This window comes from Pristiophorus japonicus, chromosome 1, assembly GCF_044704955.1.
Source record: "Pristiophorus japonicus isolate sPriJap1 chromosome 1, sPriJap1.hap1, whole genome shotgun sequence".
Classification (NCBI taxonomy): domain Eukaryota; kingdom Metazoa; phylum Chordata; class Chondrichthyes; family Pristiophoridae; genus Pristiophorus; species Pristiophorus japonicus.
In genome coordinates, this window is record NC_091977.1 from 198,336,620 (window position 1) to 198,351,200 (window position 14,581).

The following is a 14,581-nucleotide window of genomic DNA, read 5'->3' on the forward strand; positions in this document are numbered from 1 at the left end:
TTAGGACCTTGTGCACAAGAATTATTTATCATACGTAATTAAGAGTGAAGCTTAGCCTTGTTGACTCAAACACAATTCCTTTGGCCGAGTTGATAAGAAGGCAGGACTTGGCATACAATATACAACCTTAAACTAATTATCATTATTTGGGGAAATCACAACCTGAAACCTAAAAACTACTTTTATACACTAGACCTGGACTAGCTTGGCCATGGTCAGTTTTATAAAAATACTTGAATTTATATAGCGACTTTCATGACCAGAGGATGTCCCAAAGCGCTTTACAGCCAATGAAGTACTTTAGACATGTAATCACTTGTGTATGAAATGTGTACACATTAATGATATCTAACAAGAAAGTCAAAGAAACAATTCTAAATAAAAAATAATCTTGATATACCACGCCAAGCTTTGTGAAATGAAACATTACTTGGCTGTCAAGTAATTGCTGCTGGTTATGACACAGTCCTATCAGAAGCAATTATATTCCGACTTTGTACATGAAGGATTATAAATCATCACTGAACCAACAAACAACTTGCTCCAGGACAATCACACCATACTGGTCCCTACACGCACATCAGCAACAGATTGCATTCACGTGCAAACAGGCATCTGGATTTCCAATTCTAATTGATATCCTTTGTGCAGCGAAGCATTTATTCTGGCTTTTTCAAATTCAAAAACAGGACACTCCAGCAATATGACTAATTAGAGAGACACTTGTTTACTTGTGGATGTAAGCATGCAGCCACAAAACCATGAGAAACACTGATGAGAAAGGCCATCCTCGCTCATATATCCAGAAGGAACCCACAGTGCCTTCATCATAGTCTCCAACTGGCTCTTGAATGATTAGGGTTTTGCCTCCATTACCCTATTCCAAGTGCCAAGTACTGTCTTGTGTGAATACAATCATCCAAACATCTGATCTAAATTTGCCTTTTACAGGTTTGATCAATGATTCCTTGTTCTAGTGCAAAGAAGTAGTATTCCACATGTATCTCTGGCATTTAATATTTTTTTTATACAAGTGTTGTCCAATACATTACCCACAACTCTTTTGGGAGGAAACTAAACATTAAATTGTGCCCCCCGATCTGGGGGACACACCAAACATTTTCAAGGCCCTTTTTTTGTGTTTTTCTTTGGGGGGGGGGGGGGGGGGGGGGTTGGGTTTTTTTGGGCACTAAAATCATTTTTTTTCCAAGTGCCCCCTATAAAAGGGGAGGGGGACACTAAAAACACCGGCAATTAAAACAAATTAAACTTTAAAACATAAAATCAAATTAAAATTTGGTTGCCGTGGGTGATGATGCATTCCAGTCCCTCCGGCGCCCACCTCTCGCGGAAGGCCGCGAGTGTACCGGTGGACACCGCGTGCTCCATCTCCAAGGACACCCTGGCGCGGATGTAGGCACGGAAGAGAGGCAGGCAGTCAGGCTGAACAACCCCCTTGACCGCCCGCTGCCTGGACCGGTACATTACCCACATGTGGCTAATTGGGAAACCAGATATGACTAATTGCATTTCTAATTAATAAACAAAAACTGAACAATGGACACCATCCATGGCTACGTGATCTCAATATTCATATTTGCACAGTATACTTTAACCTTTTTGTGCATTTGTTGATAAAAGGGCAAGACGAAAGGCAGTGTGCGAGTGTTCTTTGTTCATTATGTGCTCTTTACTTGGTTACTGAATGGTGGTAATGGTTTGTATAGTAAATATACGTGAAGTACAGTTACCTGTATGGTATGTGAATTAAGGCATTTTCTGCCAAAATGAGTGCATGTGGCTAAAATGGTATTGCCATATCCACACTTTCAACCAGTCAGCAATTTCTACAAAATGGTCGTTTACTTTTATAAGGTTCCCTCTCAGTCACCTTTCTACAAAGCTAAAGAGCCTCCTTTTCTCTAGCCTTACCTCGGTGCTCAGTCCTCTGATGCTGGGGATAAGTCCTATGGCTCTTTGGTGCACTACCTCTAGGCCTTAACTGTTTCCCATGTGTTTTAATAACCAATGCTGGCCATAGTATGTGCGGTGTGGTTTGACTAGAGTACTATAGTTTCATCATACTCATGCTCTTCTGATTTGGCAATGCAGTTCACCATGCTTTGCAGCTCCTCAGTAACATCATAAGAATGGAGTCTACTAACACTCTCAAGTTCTCTCTCCACCTCACCTTTAGCTACTTCAACACTATTCATAGGAACATAGGAATTGCTAGACGAATAAAGACAAAGACCCTTCTAACCGTCCTGGTAGTCATATGAAGCGATAATAGAGTTGTGACCAGTGATAGCAATCAATGGTTTTCTAGATCAATATATCGAGGAACCGACTAGAGAGCTGGCCATCCTAAACTGGGTGTTGCGTAATGAGAGAGGATTAATTAGCAATCCTGTTGTGCGAGGTCCATTGGGGAAGAGTGACCATAATATGGTGGAATTCTTCATTAAGATGGAGAGTGACACAGTTAATTCAGAGATTAGGGTCCTGAACTTAAAGAAAGGTAACTTTGATGGTATGAGATGTGAATTGGCTAGGATAGACTGGCGAATGATACTTAAAGGGTTGACGGTGGACAGGCAATGGCAGACATTTAAAGATCACATGGATGAACTTCAACAATTGTACATCCCAGTCTGGCGTAAAAATAAAACAGGAAAGGTGGCTCAACCGTGATAACAAGGGAAATTAGGGATAGTGTTAAATCCAAGGAAGAGGCATATAAATTGGCCAGAAAAAGCAGCAAACCTGAGGACTGGGAGAAATTTAGAATTCAGCAGAGGAGGACAAAGGGTTTAATTAGGAGGGAGAAAACAGAATATGAGAGTAAGCTTGCAGGGAACATAAAAACTGACTGCAAAAGCTTCTATAGAAGAGAAAAAGATTAGTGAAGACAAATGTAGGTCCCTTGCAGTCAGAATCAGGTGAATTTATAAATGGGGAACAAAGAAATGGCAAACAAGTTGAATAAGTATTTTAGTTTGTCTTCACTAAGGAAGACACAAATAACGTTCTGGAAATACTAGGGCACCGAGGGTCTAGCGAAAAGGAGGAACTGAAGGAAATCCTTATTAGTCAGGAAAGTGTGTTAGGGAAATTGACGGGATTGAAGGCCGATAAATCCCCAGGGCTCGATTGTCTGCATCCCAGAGTACTTAAGGAAGTGGCCCTAGAAATAGTAGATGCATTGGTGGTCATTTTCCAACATTCTATAGACTCTGGATCAGTTCCTATGGACTGGAGGGTAGCTAATGTAACATCACTTTTTTAAAAAAGGAGGGAGAGAGAAAACGGGTAATTATAGACCGGTTAGCCTGACATCAGTAGTGGGAAAATGTTGGAATCAATTATTAAAGATGTAATAGCAGCGCATTTGGAAAGCAGTGACAGGATTGGTCCAAGTCAGTATAGATTTATGAAAGGAAAATCATGCTTGACAAATCTTCTCAAAGTTTTTGAGGATGTAACTAGTAGAGTTGTCAAGGGCGAACCAGTGGATGTGGTGTATATGGACTTTCAAAAGGCTTTGACATGGTCCCATACAAGAGATTGGTGTGCAAAATTAAAGCACATGGTATTGACGTGGATATCATCATAGGCAGTCCCTCGGAATTGAGAGGGACTTGCTTCCACTCCCAAAGTGAGTTCTTTGATGGCTGAACAGTCCAATACGAGAGCCACAGACCCTGTTGCAGGTGGGACAGACATTTGTGGGGGGGGGGGGGGGAGGGGTCGGTAGGGCTGGTTTGCCACGCGCTCCTTCCGCTGCCTGCGCCTGGCCTCTTCATGCTCCTTGCGTCGAGACTCAAAGAGCTCAACGCCCTCCCGGATGGACTTTCTCCACCTCGGGCAGTCTGCAGCCAGGGTCTCCCAGGTGTCAGTGGTGATGTCATACTTTACCAGGGAGGCTTGGAGGGTGTCCTTATAACATGTCTGCTGTCCTCCTTTGGCTCGTTTACCATGAAGGAGCTCCGCGTAAAGCATTTGCTTAGGAGTCTCGTATCTGGCATGTGTACTATGTGGCCTGCCCAGCGAAGCTGATCGAGTGTGGTCAGTGCTTCAATACTGGGGATGTTAGCCTGGTCGAGGACACTACATAAGAACATAAGAATTAGGAACAGGAGTAGGCCATCTAGCCCCTCGAGCCTGCTCCGCCATTCAACAAGATCATGGCTGATCTGGCCGTGGACTCAGCTCCACTTACCCGCCCGCTCCCCATAACCCTTAATTCCCTTATTGGTTAAAAATCTATCTATCTGTGACTTGAATACATTCAATGAGCTAACCTCAACTGCTTCCTTGGGCAGAGAATTCCACAGATTCACAACCCTCTGGGAGAAGAAATTCCTTCTCAACTCGGTTTTAAATTGGCTCCCCCATATTTTGAGGCTGTGCCCCCTAGTTCTAGTCTCCCTGACCAGTGGAAACAACCTCTCTGCCTCTATCTTGTCTATCCCTTTCATTATTTTAAATGTTTCTATAAGATTACACCTCACCCTTCTGAACTCCAACGAGTAAAGACCCAGTTTACTCAATCTATCATCATAAGGTAACCCCCTCATCTCCGGAATCAGCCTAGTGAATCGTCTCTGTACCCCCTCCAAAGCTAGTATATCCTTCCTTAAGTAAGGTGACCAAAACTGCACGCAGTACTCTAGGTGCGGCCTCACCAATACCCTGTACAGTTGCAGCAGGACCTCCCTGCTTTTATACTCCATCCCTCTCGCAATGAAGGCCAACATTCCATTCGCCTTCCTGATTCCCTGCTGCACCTGCAAACTAACTTTTTGGGATTCATGCACAAGGACCCCCAGGTCCCTCTGCACCGCAGCATGTTGTAATTTCTCCCCATTCAAATAATATTCACTTTTACTGTTTTTTTTCCCCCCCAAGGTGGATGACCTCACATTTTCCAACATTGTATTCCATCTGCCAAACCTTAGCCCATTCTCTTAACCTATCTAAATCTCTTTGCAGCCTCTCTGTGTCCTCTACACAACCCGCTTTCCCACTAACCTTTGTGTCATCTGCAAATTTTGTTACACTACACTCTGTCCCCTCTTCCAGGTCATCTATGTATAGTGTAAACAGTTGTGGTCCCAGCACCGATCCCTGTGGCACACCACTAATCACCGATTTCCAACCCAAAAAGGACCCATTTATCCCGACTCTCTGCTTTCTGTTCGCCAGCCAATTCTCTATCCATGCTAATACATTTCCTCTGACTCCGCGTACCTTTATCTTCTGCAGTAACCTTTTGTGTGGCACCTTATCGAATGCCTTTTGGAAATCCAAATACACCACATCCATCGGTACACCTCTATCCACCATGCTCGTTATATCCTCAAAGAATTCCAGTAAATTAGTTAAACATGATTTCCCCTTCATGAATCCATGTTGCGTCTGCTTGATTGCACTATTCCTATCTAGATGTCCCGCTATTTCTTCCTTAATGATAGCTTCAAGCATTTTCCCCACTACAGATGTTAAACTAACCGGCCTATAGTTACCTGCCTTTTGTCTGCCACCTTTTTTAAACAGAGGCGTTAAACTGATGTCCTCCTAGGAGATTTGCAGGATCTTGCGGAGACATCGTTGATGTATCTCCAGCAACTTGAGGTGCCTTCTGTACATCGTCCATGCCTCAGACCCATACAGGTGGTCAGGTATTACTACAGCCCTGTAGACCATGAGTTTGGTGGTAGACTTGAGGGATAGAGAACTGGTTGGCAGACAGGAATCAAGGAGTAGGAATAAATGGGTCCTTTTCAGAATGGCAGGCAGTGACTAGTGGGGTACCGCAAGGTTCAGAGCTGGGACCCTAGCTATTTACAATATACATTAATGATTTAGACAAAAGGAATTGAATGTAATATCTCCAAGTTTGCAGATGACACGAAGCTGGGTGGCAGTGTGAGCTGTGAGGAGGATGCTAAGAGGCTGCAGGGTGACTTGGACAGGTTAGGTGAGTGGGCAAATGCACAGTAGATGCAGTATAATGTTGATAAATGTGAGGTTATCCACTTTGATGGCCAAAAACTGGAAGGCAGAATATTATCTGAATGGTGACAGATCAGGAAAAGGGGAGGTGCAATGAGACCCGAGTGTCATGGTACATCAGTCATTGAAAGTTGGCATGCAGGTACAGCAGGCGGTGAAGGCAGCAAGTGGCATGTTAGCCTTCATAGCAAGAGGATTTGAGTATTGGAGCAGGGAGGTCTTACTGCAATTGTACAGGGCCTTGGTGAGGCCACACCTGGAGTATTGTGTACAGTTTTGGTCTCCTAATCTGAGGAAGGACGTTCTTGCTATTGAGGGGGTGCAGCGAAGGTTCACCAGACTGATTCCCAGGATGGCAGGACTGACATATGAAGAAAGACTGGATCGACTGGCTTATATTCACTGGAATTTAGATGAATGAGGGGGGATCTCATGGAAACATATTAAATTATGATGGGATTGGACAGGTTACATAGAAACATAGAAAATAGGTGCAGGAGTCGGCCATTCGGCCCTTCTAGCCTGCACCGCCATTCATGGCTGAACATGTAACTTCAGTACCCCATTCCTGCTTTCTCGCCATACCCCTTGATCCCCCGAGTAGTAAGGACTTCATCTAACTCCTTCTTGAATATATTTAGTGAATTGGCCTCAACAACTTTCTGTGGTAGAGAATTCCACAGGTTCACCACTCTCTGGGTGAAGAAGTTTCTCCTCATCTCGGTCCTAAATGGCTTACCCCTTATCCTTAGACTGTGACCTCTGGTTCTGGACTTCCCCAACATTGGGAACATTCTTCCTGCATCCAACCTGTCTGAACCCATCAGAATTTTAAACGTTTCAATGAGGTCCCCTCTCATTCTTCTGAACTCCAGTGAATACAAGCCCAGTTGATCCAGTTTTTCTTGAAAGGTCAGTCCCGCCATCCCGGGAATCAGTCTGGTGAACCTTAACTGCACTCCGTCAATTGCAAGAATGTCCTTCCTCAAGTTAGGAGACCAAAACTGTACACAATACTCCAGGTGTGGCCTCACCAAGGCCCTGTACAACTGTAGCAACACCTCCCTGCCCCTGTACTCAAATCCCCTCGCTATGAAGGCCAACATGCCATTTGCTTTCTTAACCGCCTGCTGTACCTGCATGCCAACCTTCAATGACTGATGTACCATGACACCCAAGTCTCGTTGCACCTCCCCTTTTCCTGATCTGTCACCATTCAGATAATATTCTGTCTCTCTGTTTTTACCACCAAAGTGGATAACCTCACATTTATCCACATTATACTTCATCTGCCATGCATTTGCCCACTCACCTAATCTATCCAAGTCACTCTGCAGCCTCATTGCATCCTACTCGCAGCTCACACTGCCACCCAACTTAGTGTCATCCGCAAATTTGGAGATACTACATTTAATCCCCTCGTCTAAATCATTAATGTACAGTGTAAACAGCTGGGGCCCCAGCACAGAACCTTGCGGTACCCCACTAGTCACTGCCTGCCATTCTGAAAAGTACCCATTTACTCCTACTCTTTGCTTCCTGTCTGACAACCAGTTCTCAATCCATGTCAGCACACTACCCCCAATCCCATGTGCTTTAACTTTGCACTTTAATCTCGTGTGGGACCTTGTCGAAAGCCTTCTGAAAGTCCAAATATACCACATCAACTGGTTCTCCCTTGTCCACTCTACTGGAAACATCCTCAAAAAATTCTAGAAGATTTGTCAAGCAACTTGGACCTATCATGTCATCTCTTTCCAAATGCGCTGCTATGACATCCTTAATAATGGATTCCATCATTTTACCCACTACTGAGGTCAGGCTGACCGGTCTATAATTCCGTTTTCTCTTTCCCTCCTTTTTTAAAAAGTGGGGTTACATTGGCTACCCTCCACTCCATAGGAACTGATCCAGAGTCAATGGAATGTTGGAAAATGACTGTCAATGCATCCGCTATTTCCAAGGCCACCTCCTTAAGTGCTCTGGGATGCAGTCCATCAGGCCCTGGGGATTTATCGGCCTTCAATCCCATCAATTTCCCCAACACAATTTCCCGACTAATAAGGATTTCCCTCAGTTCCTCCTCCTTACTAGACCCTCTGACCCCTTTTATATCTGGAAGGTTGTTTGTGTCCTCCTTAGTGAATACCGAACCAAAGTACCTGTTCAATTGGTCTGCCATTTCTTTGTTCCCCGTTATGACTTTGCCTGATTCTGACTGCAGGGGTCCTACGTTTGTCTTTACTAACCTTTTTCTCTTTACATATCTATAGAAACTTTTGCAATCCGTCTTAATGTTCCCTGCAAGCTTCTTCTCGTACTCCATTTTTCCTGCCCTAATCAAACCCTTTGTCCTCCTCTGCGGAGTTCTAAATTTCTCCCAGTCCCCATTCCTGCTTTCTCTCCATACCTCTTGATCCCTTTAGCCGTAAGGGCAACATCTAACTCCTTTTTGAATATATCTAACAAACTGGCCTCAACAACTTTCTGTGATAGAGAATTCCACAGGTTCACAATTCTCTGTTAGGTTAGATGCAGGAAGAATGTTCTTGATGTTGGGGAATTCCAGAACCAGGGGTCACTGTCTAAGGATAAGGGGTAAGCCATTTAGGACCGAGATGAGGAGAAACTTCTTCACTCAGAGAATTGTGAACCTGTGGAATTCTCTACCACAGAAAGTTGTTGAGGCCAGTTCGTTAGATATATTCAAAAAGGAGTTAGATGTTGCCCTTACGACTAACGGGATCAAGAGGTATGGAGAGAAAGCAGGAATGGGGTACTGAAGTTGCATGATAAGCCATGATCATATTGAATGGCAGTGCAGGCTCAAAAGGCCGAATGGCCTACTCCTGCACCTATTTTCAATGTTTCTAGCTCTGTTAATTAGTCTACAACAGTCCCAGACAAGACAAGAAAACCCCAGTGATGGAGAGCTTTGTGAACCATAGGTCCAAAGTCACTTGTTCCTCCCAAACATGCTACACTTACATGTCACATCTTAAATTATTATTCAGAGTATGTCACCCATCTTTTGATTATGGCATTTCATACTCGGAGACCAGAGTTCAAATTAAACGGCGAATGATGGGATTAAAATGTCTTCCGTCTTCAAAGTCCTAAACAAAGCAGGTTCGGACAATCCAAATCCAGTGCCTAGTGAGGATGGAACCACAGCACAAAATAGACAATCGCGCTCAAATATCAATAGGATGGTTGGTGTGGGTAAAAGACCTGTATCACCAAAGTGGAATGGGAGGGAAGAAGCCCATTTGAGGGTGGAGCTCAGGCACATAACTGAGTGAATGGAGCTTTATTTTTTTACATTCAAAAGTACTAAACCTGACCTTGGATTGTTTGGTGGTAACACGAAGAGATCGATTTTAACTACCCCAGCCTGGTGGAAATCAGGCATGGGGTTAGTTAAAATAGAGCTGGGGACTTACTCACTCAAACATGGTTGCAAGGTGGCCAAGACTGAGAATTAAACATACAGGGGTATCGGACGATTCAGAAAGATAGGCAAGAAGGGAAAGGGGGTGGGGTAGCTCTGTTAATAAAGGATGATATCAGGGCAGTTGTTAGAGACGATATTGGCTCCAATGAACAAAATGTTGAATCATTGTGGGTGGAGATTAGAGATAGTAAGGGGAAAAAGTCACTGGTCGGCGTAGTTTATAGGCCCCCAAATAATAACTTCACGGTGGGGCGGGCAATAATCAAGGGAATAATGGAGGCATGTGAAAAAGGAACGACAGTAGTCATGGGGGATTTTAACCTACATATCGATTGGTCAAATCAAATCGCAGGGGATAGCCTGGAGGAGGAATTCATAGAATGCATACGGGACTGTTTCTTAGAACAGTATGTAACAGAGCCTACAAGGGAGCAAGCCATCTTGGATCTGGTCCTGTGTAATGAGACAGTAAAAATAAACGATCTCCTCGTAAAAGATCCTCTCGGAATGAGTGATCACAATATGGTTGAATTTGTAATACAGATTGAGGATGAGGAAGTTGTATCAGAAACGAGGGTACTATGCTTAAACAAAGGGGACTAGAGTGCGATGAGGGCAGAGTTGGCTAAAGTAGACTGGAAACAAGGACTAAACGGTGGCACAACTGAGGAACAGTGGAGGACTTTTAAGGAGCTTTTTCATAGTGCGCAAAAAAAATATATTCCAGTGAAAAAGAAGGGCGACAAGAGAAGTGATAACCAGCCGTGGATAACCAAGGAAATAAAGGAGAGTATCAAATTAAAAACCAATGCGTGGCCAAGGTTAGTGGGAAACTAGAAGATTGGGAACATTTTAAACGACAGCAAAGAATGACTAAGAAAGCAATAAAGAAAGGGAAGATAGATTACGAAAGTAAACTGACGCAAAACATAAAAACAGATAGTAAAAGCTTTTACCGATATATAAAACGGAAAAGAGTGACTAAAGTAAATGCTAGTCCCTTAGAAGATGAGAAGGGAGATTTAATAATGGAAATGTGGAAATGGCTGAGACCTTAAACAATTATTTTGCTTCCGTCTTCACAGTGGAAGACACAAAAACAATGCCAAAATTTGCAGGCCACAGGAATGTGGGAAGGGAGGACCTTGAGACAATCACTATCACTAGGGGAGTAGTGCTGGACAGGCTAATGGGACTGAAGGTAGACAAGTCCCCTGGTCCTGATGAAATACATCCCAGTGTATTAAAAGAGATGGCTGAAGTTATAGCAGATGCATTCGTTATAATCTACCAAAATTCTCTGGACTCTGGGGAGGTACCAGCGGATTGGAGAGCAGCTAATGTAACGCCTCTGTTTAAAAAAGGGGGCAGGCAAAAGGCAGGTAACTATAGGCCGGTTAGTTTAACATCTGTAGTGGGGAAAATGCTTGAAACTATTAAGGAAGAAATAGCGGGACATCTGGATTGGAATAGTGCAATCAAGCAGACGCAGCATGGATTCATGAAAGGGAAATCATGTTTAACTAATTTACTGGAATTCTTTGAGGATATAACGAACATGGTGGATAGAGGTGTACCGATGGATGTGGTGTATTTAGATTTCCAAAAGGCATTCGATAAGGTGCCACACAAAAGGTTACTACAGAAGATAAAGGTACGCGGAGTCAGAGGAAATGTATTAGCATGGATAGAGAATTGGCTGGCGAACAGAAAGCAGAGAGTCGGGATAAATGGGTCCTTTTCCGGTTGGAAATCAGTGGTTAGTGGTGTGCCACAGGGATCAGTGCTGGGACCACAACTGTTTACAATATACATAGATGACCTAGAAGAGGGGACAGAGTGTAGTGCAACAAAATTTGCAGATGACACTAAGATTAGTGGGAAAGCAGGTTGTGTAGAGGACTGAGAGACTGCAAGGAGATTTGGATAGGTTAAGCGAATGGGCTAAGGTTTGGCAGATGGAATACAATGTTGGAAAGTGTGAGGTCATCCACCTTGGGAAAAAAAAACAGTAAAAGGGAATATTATTTGTATGGGGAGAAATTACAACATGCTGTGGTGCAAAGGGACCTGGGGGTCCTTGTGCATGAAACTCTTTTTGGTGAATCCCAAAAGGTTAGTTTGCAGGTGCAGCAGGTAATCAGGAAGGCAAATGGAATATTGGCCTTCATTGCGAAAGGGATGGAGTACAAAAGCAGGGAGGTCTTGCTGCAACTGTATAAGGTATTGGTAAGGCCGCACCTGGAGTACTGCGTGCAGTTTTGGTCACCTTACTTAAGGAAGGATATACTAGCTTTGGAAGGGGTACAGAGACGATTCACTGGGCTGATTCCAGAAATGAGGTGATTACCTTATGATGATAGATTGAGTAGACTGGGTCTTTACTCCTTGGAGTTCAGAAGGATGAGGGGTGATCATAGAAACATTTAAAATCATGAAAGGGATAGACAAGATAGAGGCAGAGAGGTTGTTTCCATTGGTCGGGGAGACTAGAACTAGGGTGCACAGCCTCAAAATACGGAGGAGCCAATTTAAAACCGAGTTGAGAAAAAATTTCTTCTCCCAGAGGGTTGTGAATCTGTGGAATTCTCTGCCCAAGGAAGCAGCTGAGGCTAGCTCATTGAATGTTTTCAAGTCAAAGAGAGATAGATTTTTAACCAATAAGGGAATTAAGGGTTACGAGGAGAGGGCGGGTAAGTGGAGCTGAGTCCACGACCAGGTCAGCCATGATCTTATTGAATGGCGGGGCAGGCTCGAGGGGCTAGATGGCCTACTCCTGTTCCTAATTCTTATGTTCTTATCCAACCCCACTCTGGCAGAATACAATTTTAAATTGCAGAAGCAAGGACATCCACCCAAAGCACTGCTGTCCTCTGGGTAGGGTGTCCAAGGGCTCCAGAGACAGAAATCTTCTTTGCATCTACCACAAGCATCAGCAAATCCACTTTGCCAACCATCAAACAGGAGGTCAGAGGCAGCGCAGTGGTGGCACTTGCCCCACCCACCCGTTACACACCGGTGTGATTTCAGAGCCCACCAAATATGTTAATTACTCTTTTGAGGTATTACGTTTTCTAGTCTTAAATTACAATTTGGTGTTATAACATGTAGAACATTGTAAAAAAAAAACTTTACTTCTTTAATTGTGTACCAACTTAATAAAAAAAATGATAGGAACAGGAGTAGACCAGTCAGCCCCTCGAGCTGCTCCACTATTCAGTTAGATCATGGTTGATGAGTACCTCAACTACATTTGCTCCATATCCCTCAATACCTTTATGTGACAAAAATCTATCAAACTCAGTGTTGAAAACTCCGATTTTACTAGCATTCAATGCTTTTTCGAGCGAAGAGAGTTCCAGATTTCCACTAAAGTTTCCACTGAAGAAGAAGTGCTTTCTGATTTTTTTTTATTCATTCCAGGATGTGGGCATCACTGGCAAGGCCATTATTTATTGTCCATTCCTAGTTGCCCCAGAGAAGGGCAATATCACCCCAGAACAGGCTAGCTCTAATTTTAAGGGTATGCCCCCATGTTCTGGACTCCTCAACACCAGTTTCTCTCTATCTCCTCCTTTAATCATCTTAAAAGAAACATAGAAAATTAAAAATAAGGCATCATAAAATAAATCTGGACAAAATCATACTAGCTTGAAATTGTTCCAAAAAGTATGATCAAGAACTGATTTAAAATTTAGAAAACAAGTTATATAACTTTATTTTTGCAATACAAGTACATACATGCTGAGTGTAAATTGGATTCACATTTCCTCAACAGAAGTTCGACATGGAGTCAAGATACAAAAGGAATTTTGTTTTTCTCCCCCAGCACAATACCAATTGTTATGCATGCCATTGCAAAAATATTTTTCATCAGCCACTTCTTCATATTTCTTTTACTGAACATAAAACTGATTGAAAACAGGCAAGAAATAATCTTTCAGACTTTTAAAAAAACATTGATTCCTTCCTAGAAAATGTATTACAGCACCAATGACAATCCCATATAATGTGGGTCCCATAGCCATGTATTTGATAACATTACTTAAACCAGTCTACAAAACACACCAATTATTGCATGCAGAAGTTTCTTCAGAAGAACCAACCAACTTACAACCCTGTCCTAATTTTGTTTCTCAAGTCACCATAGACCCATTCCGTGATATAAATGTTGATGTTCAGAGAATGTACAAGTCCACTCTTTTGAGCTGTAGTTCACTTTATTAGTTCTAATATTAAGTACTAGTGCCACCCCACATATTTTTGCAACCTAATGTACAGGACATATATTACACAATACAATCAAATCTTGACCCTTTTTTTCTTTCTAAAATGGGTAAGTGGACTTGTGTAAAAAATGATGAGGATTTTTCAACAAAATGATTGAAATAATTCCTCAAAATATTATCCAGTTGTTTCATAGTGTTATCTATATGATGATTATGATCTATACACCTGTTTACCAAGGGTTTTCCAAACACCAATTTCCATCTTACATGTCCAGCCCCACAAAGATATTCAGTGCTGGAATGTCGACCATATCTCATTGGTTTTGTTGCCCTCTCTGTTGTTAAAAGCGCATGCTCCGATGCCGATTTACACACCAATCCTTAAAACCAGTCGTTTACCCGCTCACTAATACCTTCCACATCTCATTGCATCCAGGGCCTTCCAATTTCAACATTTAATTGCAATCGAGACTTAGGTTTCAAATTTCGCAAATACAAAACAAAGACATACCAAAGATCAAGTGCACGAATTGCTCACCGTGTTTGGGATTTGCAATGCTCGCGATTTGTAATGGGATGAGATCTTGGTGGGGCTCCAGCTCTGACTCCCGAAGCGTGTCCCTACCTCTCTCGCTGCGCTGCTACTGCTGCTCATTAAACCGTCTCCAGCTCACAAAGCTGACGCACGCAATGCGACGCCGGTAATTTAAATTAAAGGGACACTGTATACCTTAAAAAAATGCTTCTCCAGCAGATAAAACAAATGCATTATAATGATGGGAAATTGCACACAACGCATGCACGCTTTATAACAACAAAATATCTCATTTAGAACTGACTGTAAAAGAAAAACAAGAAGAAGCTATTTACTGGGTATTAT

The 14,581-nt window shown here is 42.8% G+C and overlaps 1 protein-coding gene across 1 annotated transcript in view; it reads right to left on the reverse strand.

The window, feature by feature from the left end:
• Positions 1-14,339, reverse strand: part of LOC139267961 (soluble lamin-associated protein of 75 kDa-like) — a 102,204-nt gene extending 87,865 nt beyond the window's left edge. Inside the window, exon 1 of the mRNA XM_070885948.1 lies at positions 14,240-14,339. The gene's annotated coding sequence lies outside the window, so the exon portion shown is untranslated. The remainder of the gene's footprint in view (positions 1-14,239) is intronic.
• Between the last annotated feature and the right edge of the window lie 242 nt (positions 14,340-14,581).